Source organism: Coenobita brevimanus, chromosome 93 (genome assembly GCF_032717465.1).
Source record: "Coenobita brevimanus isolate Jiangsu-jjx chromosome 93, ASM3271746v2, whole genome shotgun sequence".
NCBI classification, from domain to species: Eukaryota; Metazoa; Arthropoda; class Malacostraca; order Decapoda; family Coenobitidae; genus Coenobita; species Coenobita brevimanus.
Genome location: NC_137046.1, coordinates 28,717,986 through 28,728,336, shown reverse-complemented (window position 1 = coordinate 28,728,336; position 10,351 = coordinate 28,717,986). Strand labels below are relative to the sequence as shown.

Here is a 10,351-nt window from a genome sequence, read left to right as displayed (position 1 = left end):
TTTGCTGTTACACTGCCATGATAAGTTGGTTTCAATCAATCAGCCAAAAACTGATGCTTCAGAAACCCAGACAACCAATTACTGCAGTTACTGGTGGCAGTACCTAGCCATTACTGTACAATGCAATACTACACTAAGACAACCTAGTGTAGTAAAGATTACAGTACTTTTTCAGTGACTTTTGCTGTTACACTGCCATGATAAGTTGGTTTCAATCAATCAGCCAAAAACTGATGCTTCAGAAACCCAGACAACCAATTACTGCAGTTACTGGTGGCAGTACCTAGCCATTACTGTACAATGCAATACTTCTGTTTGATTCCAGTCAAACAAGGAGTAATATGAACATTAATAAGGGAGGACACAAGAGATGATGCAGGAAATACTCATTCTACTTCTTCACCACTGAGCTGGGCAAACTGTATAAGAAGACAAAAGAATACCCCACATTCCCATCCCCTACAGTGTAACTCAAGCCCTATTACTGTCAATGGTGGTAGTTAAGAGGAGCTTGGAATCACACCTATACTGGAACACCATATTCTTAACTGAGTTTGGAACAGACACAGTAACAGTAAAAGGAAAGGAGAGATGAAAAACTGACTCAACAGTTATTGTGCATAATTGGTACCGAACATAGTATGTGAAAATGAAACTGCACGATAACGAATACAATGAACTTACGAGATTAAACACAGCTGGTACCAGGCATCTCATGTGCAAGCCCAAATTTTCCCTTTTATGACAATTTGGGTCCACTAAATACAGACATACTGTTATGGTAAGTACTAGAAAAACACATAAGCATCATTAGGTTAACAGAAAGTGATGAAAAGGGCAGACTAAGGATGAAACACTTACCAGAGAACGACGTGAGATGGGCTTGAGGTAAAGGGTTATGAGATAAGGGAGTGGAGAGTTGTTGGTCTCCACTACCTAAGATTAACTCTTTGAGTTGGGCCTCCTCTTTGAATCCCTCAAAGCCATCAGCAACCACAGACACTGCATCATCAATGTCAGCAGAAACCAGCTCTCTGGTTTACAATAACAACTTTTTTGAGCTGAAAAATGTGCTACAGTATGCTGGTAGGAGTTCATACTTTCATCTCACAGTGATAACAAAACTTCTATAATCAAGGGATAACTGTACTGTAGGAGTGTATGAGAATGGGATGGAAGCAAAAGCAAAGCATGAGCAGTCAGTTCCATGTGCTCTAGATACAATTTTTCTAATTTCTCACATTCTAGTAAATGATGCTGAAGTGAGAGTTACCATGCCAAAGAAGACAGACATTAATATAAAGCCCAGATGAATGAATGAAGAACCTGAACAAGAAAACTTCAGAGACCCTACATCTACCAGATGTCTAAGAAGAGTGCCTACAATATCATGAGGTGAGATGGTGCAAATGTGAGGAAGACTGGCAAAAAATGCTGAATTAACCTCAAGTTATCTTTAAAAAGACACCAACATTTGTGTGAGATTCTGTCAAGTAAAGTCATATATGTGGTAATTTTGCTCAAGTTCATGCTGCTATATGATAAGCTTTACAGATTATACTGTACCAACAGGAATTTCATTCTGAACCCTAGCCAAATTTCTTCCTTTCAAAATATCCCTTTCCTCTTGTACATTCTATCAGTAACCACAGTGCTGCTTAAAGTATTGAAAATGCCAAACTGTCAACCTAGAAATCAGAGGCATCTGAAGTTTCATCTAGTGCCACAACAATGGGATTGCTGCAACTGACACCATAACTCACACAACAATTCTTGAAGTTATAATTCCATTCTGATCTTCTGACTAAAGTCATTTTTCCCCACAATACCCTATTTCCCACCTTCTCCTCCTTATGCCTTCCATCTGGAAGCAAACTACTGCCTGAAGTAAAAAAAAATGCAAGCGTGCCTACCTATGCTACGAATTAAAGACATCTGAAGTTTCATTTAGTGCCAGCACACTGACATCAGTACCACTGATGCCGTCACTCATTCACACCACAACAGATTACAGTCCAACTCACTATACAGCTGGGTTATGTCAAATGACAACTGGTCATATAGTGTTGCCATTATAACATGGATTCAATGGGTATCTGTTTTTGGTCAAGGGTCATCCAACCTAAAACGTCTAAAAAGTTACCATCTTACATGAAGTTGTTCCTTTGCCGGACCAAGTTCTCACTATGCTGGAATACAGCTGGTATATCTGGGCACTCATTCATGGTCGTTCGGAGCAAGTGATAATTGATGGAGAGAGCAATGCAATACGGATGCAGGAGAATGATGTGGTAAGGCAGCACGAGAGCAATGCCATAAGGCAGCAGGAGAGTGAGGCAATGAGGCAGTGGGAGGGTGATGCAATGAGGCAATTGGAAAGCAATTGTAGGAAATAGACTGTAGCGCTAGTCGAACAGGGCAATACTCCCAAGGTGGATGGCAAGCTCGTGATGGAAACCCGGAGCTCCCATTTCATCAGCCCTAAGGACCTGTTCCTGACCATCTATCTTTGCTGTCACTGACCCAGTATTCCATGCTGATGGGGGGACTAGAGGCATTGTCTACCACCAGGAGAAACTGGGTGGCTAAGCTGTTCCTACTGACATTGTCCTGGAGCATGAGCCAGTGACATAGGTGACGCAGAGGGAGGCGGTGAGGCATGCTTTGGAGTTTGACTTCCATGTCACGAAGCCAGCCAATGCCCTAGGATTCTCCCAGTGGTAGACTAGTAGTGGCCTCAGTTTGAGGTCGCTCTCAGCATTCCACCCCTCCTCCCAAGAGGAATGTCACATGGTCATTTGCTGCCCTAAAACCAGGCACATGCTTGTCTTCACTTATGAAAACCCTTTTTGACATTCATTTCCAAAATGTCCAGTTTAAGATGAGAAGATAACCTGCTTTGCTCTATAACAACCTTTCTCAATCTACCTTTTGAGCAGCTATGGGAACTGACTGCCTCACAATGTAGCATTATGTTCCTCAAGCCAGCATGAGCCTTGAACTGGTCAAACCAGTTCATGCTGTCTTTGAATGACCCCTTCATCTCTATCCCATCCTCTCCTTCAGCTCATTCCACAAGGACAGAGCCTTGGCATAAATAAAGCTCATCCCCAGAGGTACTCTCCACTAATTCTGGTCCTTTACCCAGAGTGTGAGTAGCTACTTCATCTCTTCCATGAGAGGGACCCTTATCCTCATCACCTGTTTTGCAGTCCGGGAGGACACCTATTCATCAACTAGGAGGATTGCTTCAGGCTTCTTTTTAATGGTAAACACAATTGGGGCAGCTTAAGGGCATCGGCAATCCTGTTGGACCCTTATCCGGTCTTCTGATACTTCACTATATCCAACTTAACATCAAGGGGAAGGTTTTGCCTTACCCTCTTAGCCTTCTCTTCAGTGCATTCACTTGCACTATGCTTTCCATTGGGGCCTGCACCTTTGCCAGACATAATTTCTAAGCTGTTGTCTACCATGTTGTTTTCACAGTTCCTGCCAGCCGTGAGACTGTGTGTGTGTGGTGCTGAGGTAGTGACCGCAGCCGGGATCACTTTTTTTTGCCTTTCCCTTCGTTCAGCTATTGTTCTCGTGTAGTCTACCTGTACTGTATTATGGCTTCCTCTTCATTCATTGGAGGACCACAAAATAGTGGTGATGGTGATATACCAGGAAGTTCAAAGGATGGAGGGAAGAAAAGAAAAGAACATCATGAGTACTGTATGGAGTCAGTGTGAATAGAAAAAAGTATTCGTTACAGGATAAGACAAAGATTTTTCAGGCTGGTGATCCATTTATTTAACATTTCTTAACATTTTTATTATATTCATATGGTTGTTGGTTATTCTGGTATCTTGTTTTATGAGAACATATCTCAAAAGCAGAAAAAGAGTGACCCTGGGAGGGGGTCTAGAACCAATTAAATTTTTTTACCACTGCATTTAATGCTTTTCTGTTTGTGAAATTCAGGTTTCGCGCCAATCTCATGGTACCAATTGGATGCGAAACTTAGGGGCTCACTGTACTGTACAACAGACTTTTTGCATACATGATGCTGCAGATCCCATATGACGCTTCATTGGTCGATATACGAATGTTGTTTTTGCTTACACAATTGTCCTCATGTAAGTTTACCATCATTTGTTTCTTTATAGATGGCTTTCCCACTTGTCATTATTGAGCGTGTTAGTGTTAATGATGGAACAGCTGTGTGGTGTTGATCCATGACCAAAAATGTATCCCCACTGAACTCATGTTATAAATGACTTGATATTGATACACAATAAATTATGTGATGGATCAAAAAACACTAAGTGGGTGACCCTTGGCTAAAAACATATCCCTACTGAACCCATGTTGTAATTGACTTGATACTGATATACAAGAAATATTATGTGATGGATTTTTTTCAAACGCAACCTCATTGTATAACGAGGAAGCGCTGTATACAGTACATACATTAAGTCATGCTGGAAAAAACAAATATGCAGTAATGCAATAAATAAGAAGACATATAGTACAAAACAGTATTTTACAGTAAAGAACTGTATATAGCTTTAAACACTGAGTGGGTGACCCTTGGCTAAAACCATATCTCCACTGAACCCATGTTGTAATTGACTTGATACTAATATACAAGAAATTATGATGTGATGGATTTTTTTCAGACGCAACCTCATTGTATAACGAGGATGTGCTGTATACAATATATACATTAAGTCATGCTGGAAAAAACAGATATGCAATAATGCAATAAATAAAAGACATATAGTACAATACAGTATTTTACAATAAAGAACTGTATATAGTTACTATATACTGTACTCACCATACTGTGGTACTATAGGAGATATTATTGATTACTGTACTTGCATGTGGTCAGTGGTGTAGAGATGCCATAGTGCGTTACCACACAATTCACTGACTAGCCTTTGTCGAATAGCCTGATTATCTTCCACTTCTTCTTGAGGGACAGGATGTTCCTCACGTGCTTGGTAGAAGGGGGAGCAACTCACACATATTCTAGCATGAGGGCAGGCAACGTAAGCCCTTGCAAAAGCTCTGGTACGGCAACAAAGGGCACAAACTCCATGAAAATCTTAGCATGCACCTACACCAGACGGCTTACTGAGTATCAATGTGGAGTGGGCAGGCTGGACTGTGTTTTGGCGGGCACTGTCAGTGGTGTGTGGGTGGAAGGGAGTGGCAGGCAGTTTGAAAAATTTGGTCCCGCATGCTGTTAGTTAATACTGTAATAAATTAATATTGCTTTAATTCACCTAGATTTTTTGCATTTTCAAATAGAGTTATTTGTCAGGTAATGCAACATTGGATAATCAGGGACTACTGTATTTGACTGCATTAACTTCACTCAGACTTACAAAGTGATGTTGTGGACTACCAGAAGAGCCTACCTTGAATCTTAACCAACAGAGACTCAGGGATTGTCTCTTGCTGCTTCTCTGGTTCACATTATCATGCATTTTGTGGAGTACTGAAGAGCAAGAACCATGGAGTTCCTCTCTTACTGAATACGTACGCAGCCCAGCCACCCCTAAGTTGATCTGAACACAATCTTGATGGGTAACAGTACTCAAGTGCTGCTGATTGTAAAAGGTATCGAAAAAAGTTTCTTAATATTTAGTATGCCATACCTGTGCACAGTATCACTAATTCATGGAACATGTAATAATTAGAGAGGTCCTATTATTAGTCACTGTGATATCCATCTGTTATTTATTTTTTTATTTTACCATTTGGCATAAGTGGACCTTACTGTGACATGCTCTATTTATGTGACACAATTCCTTTACCAGTACAGTACTTCATCTCATGCACTGCCAGTGGCTGAATGCTTGCAACTGTGAGCAAATGTTGTCAGATCAGTCAATAGTTTTTAGCAGGCAGTGACTACCAACAACCTACAAGCAAGCAAGATACCAAAGAACACTGATGTCATATTACTGAAAAACAACTTGCACAGCTAGTTCAATGAAACATACAGCCATATTCTTATAGATAATATAGGTCCTTCCCAATATCCTTATATCAAAATGGAATGCAAAAAGTTTAAGTAGGGTAAGGTTTCCCTCAATTTGTAGGGGTTGTTCCAAAACCTTTAAGAGGAAGCATTCTATGGTTTTCATTAAACCTAATATTTAATTATTTGTAAAAAAGTAGCCCTGCACCTACAGAAAGTATAGGATAATGTAAATAATTTATCTATCTATCTATCTATCTACTGCCAAACGCCTTAATCCCATAAGGGGTGGCCACAAACAAATTGCCTCCATGTTGTCTTGTCCCCCGCCATTTCACTGCCCTGCTCCCAGCTCACACCCCCCTCTCTCATATACCTCTCCATTCCATCCTTCCATCTCATCCTTGGCCTTCCCCTCCCTCTCCTCCCCCTCCACCTCACTCACATACACTCTCCTCATCAGTCTCTCACTCTCCATCCTCTCCATATGGCCAAACCACCTCAATGTGTTTCTCTTAACACTTCCTATCACATTCACATCCACACCACAATGCTTCTTCACTTCCTCATTTGTCAGTCTGTCTCTCCATGTGACTCCAAAGGCTCAATAACTTATTTCTACTGCACTTATTTCTACTTCTGTCCCTCCAACAAGGTCCAAGCTTCACTTCCACACGTTACAGTTGGTATCACAATGCTGTCATGTAGTAACTTTTTCACTTCCATGCTCACATACCTGTTTCTTATCACTACTTTCAAGGAACCAGCAACCTTTCTTCCTTGTTGTACCCTTTCAAGCACTTCACTCTCTAAACTTCCATTCTTACTCATCATACTACCCATTTGCACTCATTTTCCATTTCCTCCTCATCCAACCTCACTGTGCATTCACTGACTTCACTTCTCTCGAAGACCATAACTTTACTCTTCCCTACATTCACCTTTATATACAATAAATATTTTAACATGGTAAATATACAAAGTAAGTTTACAATGCAACTAAATTATTTTATTAAAACCAGTGGGCTATGCCTTATGGAGTAATAGGTCAAGGGTAAGTCTGTGCCCTAAGCTACACTAGTGGTGACATCTGATGAAACACACTCATTTTTTTAACAGCTGTTAACAGTTGGATGAGATCCACAGACTGACATATTTAAACAATTTTTGTACATTATCCATGTGATTTAACTGAATACTGGACGTTCATTCAATGTTGTAGGTAATAAATTACAGACTGACATGGTGAAACCATTTTTGTACATTACCCATATGATTTACCTGAATATTGGATGTTCACTCAATGTTGTAGGTAATACAGTAATATACATGCTAATATCTCACATATAATGAGAAAGTCACTGTTCCTAGCACATAGGCCAAACCAGGAAGCATCATGACGGCATCAAGTCATCTTAGCGTTTTAATCTCTGGCACTGCAAAATAACCTGCAAATGATAATTTCATTCTGCATTTTATATCTACTTACAAGAAAAGATTTCTCCATTCTACAGGAAATGTGATGCTATGATTTTTAATGAAACTGTGAAAATACTGGCACAATGTAATTCAAATTTCACAATTCACTAAAGATAATGACAGTGCTCCCTCAACTCTCATGTATTTTTGGCTCACAAATTCATATTACAGTATGGTACGGGTGAATTGTGATCATCACTAATCTAACACATTGTCTCTTAATTCTCACATAATTAAAAAAATAATCTTAAGCAAAAAAGTATATTCACCATTTTGGTGTCACTGCCATGGGAAAAAGATGACTGATAATGTAAAGTTGATAAAAAATTTACAGAAATAATTTTAACATTCACATTTGCTCCTGGCACTCACAAGGCATTTTCCCTACCAGGGTGTTGGAACTTCACTGTCAAAGGAACATAAAGTGGCCAAAACACCTCTTCGATGGATATCAATTTGCTCTCTCACTTGCCTGCTCGCTCACTCACTCACTCATGTGCGCGTGTGAACACACACACACACACACACACACACACACACACACACACACAGATTAATAAATCTAAGCAAATTAAAACACCTCTTCGATGGATATCAATATGCTCTCTCACTTGCCTGCTCGCTCACTCACTCACTCATGTGCGCGTGTGAACACACACACACACACACACACACACACACACACACACACACACACACACACACACTGATTAATAAATCTAAGCAAATTCCTGAGAGTGTTTGCAAAACTTTATGTACCCTACCATTAACTTTTCAATTTGTGCTCTGTCAGGAGAACAAAAGTGGCTTAGAGTTTAATCACCCTGGATGCATGATGTTACATGCAGAAGGATTATTCTCCATCCTGGGTTGGACATCATGCATGGTTGGACTGGTCCCAATACAGTGGATGTTTCTACTACTGTACTGATCTTTTGTATGTCTTACGTCCTCAAGGCAGGATTTAATCCCCAAGCTAGGCAACTATGCCCATATGGCCCCCGCTAGGTTACAGGAGTATGCTACCACTCCAGGCACGGTGGCCTGTGTAAGTCTTAAACTCACGACCTCCCTGCCACGAGCTCGACGCTCTACCTCTGCGCCCCCCTCCTCAAGGCAGGAGAAATGCTGAGATCCTAGAGGTCAATTGCATTCCTAAAAGGGTACCATTAAAGGACGACAGGTGGGAGTTAGGATTTGCTATGTTGGCCCTATTCCCCCCCCCAAGGTCACCTTAGAGCACACAGTCTACCCAGTTAGCTCTTATACCCTTCCTCTTCTGCAATGTTAAAAGTTACCTATTTGGACACGGCAATGTTACCTCTTGGTACAAGGTCTACTGCTTGATGTGTTGTGGGTTTCACTCATCCCACTTAGAGGGAAGGGCCTGCACCAATCTGTCCAGCTGCTACCTATGTGTGGATGATCAGAGTTCTTTCTAAACTGTGCCCGATTTATGGAAAGGCTACCTTGATCCACACAGTTGCTCAGGAGGGGAAGGCCTAAATACAGTACTGGAAGTTAATGTACAGCTTTGGTCTCTTAACACGCCTATCTACCCTGTGTCCTTGGCTTCAACGATCCCCACCAAACAATCGCAGACATCATCGGTTCCTGTTTGCCCACTACTGATGACCTGTGTGCCCACATTCAATCACTACTCCCACATTCTCCATAATGGTGACACTGACTTGCAGCCAGACACCCAGACCTTGAAAGTGACCAATGCCCCAACCTCTCATTTGTCCTTTGTGCTCCATGTTCCCTGGAGACCATCTTTGAGACGGTGCCCCCCTCCAGCTCGGGTTATCTTACATGATGTGTAGCTGGATCAGGCTACTGCTCCTAATGCTATGTTGGACTGCAAACCACCCTCATCATGCCCAGAGTCCCATTAGATGCCATCTCAGACTCAGTCCCCCTCGTCTGTCCCAACCCTGCCTGATATTGATCCAGTCTCTGACATATTGGTGGCCCTTCTGCTTCAGGTGATCAATGTTTATTTGTTGGGAATCTCCATCCCTGGTATCTTTGGCCATTATGGCTGCAGTTGCAGGATGGCCTACACACCATCTGAATGTCTTCCCCTTCATTTCATTAACTATTTATACCGGCTTGCTTATTCTACCTAATTTTTTGCATTGTACATCACAAAAGCATATTTACCCAGCTATGGTAATCTGAGGACACTCAACAATGGACTGTTGCTGGTATGCCATTGTGATGATTAGTTCATCGGCTCACCAACAGTAAGAAACTGCAGTTCTGCTACCTTGCCCTTAACCCTCACAACAACGACAACTAAAACAAAAGTGGCCTCAGAAGACATCAAGCTGGATAAAACTCAGTTGTCAGCTACTAAATCTGGTTGTGTGTGTAGTTTCATTAAAAAAAAAAAAAAAAAAAAAAAAAAGTTTGTCAAGGTTTGGAGTTTTGTTTTTTCATTCATTCATTGCCAGACGCCATGTATCCCAATCGGGGTGGCCAAGGGCTTAGAGTTAATTGTTTTACAGGGAGGGGCACTAATCCTCCACCGACCCCACTTGACACGTAGGGATGCCAACAGCATCTGGTGTTCCCAGGCGGTCACCCATCCAAGTACTAACCAGACCCAACGTTGCTTAACTTCGCTGATCGGACGGGAAGCGGTGTACTCAACGTGGCATGGCCGAGTTTTGTTACAATTGTATAAACCATTCATAAATAAACAAAAATCAATAGTATTTAGAGTTGATGGTGATGATGCTAGAAATCTGAGAGAAGGACAAAAAAGAATTTGTATTTTTGTACTTGGAAAAACTGTTACAGCAGAAGTTCGATTATCCGGCATGTACAGGACCGGGCCACTGCTGAATACAGTAACCGGATTTGTTGAATAATAAAAACCTACCCACT

At 41.3% G+C, this 10,351-nt stretch overlaps 1 pseudogene; it reads right to left on the bottom strand.

Moving 5' to 3' along the window:
• Positions 1–10,013: 10,013 nt before the first annotated feature.
• Positions 10,014–10,132, bottom strand: LOC145412630 (5S ribosomal RNA; annotated as a pseudogene).
• Positions 10,133–10,351: the final 219 nt, after the last annotated feature.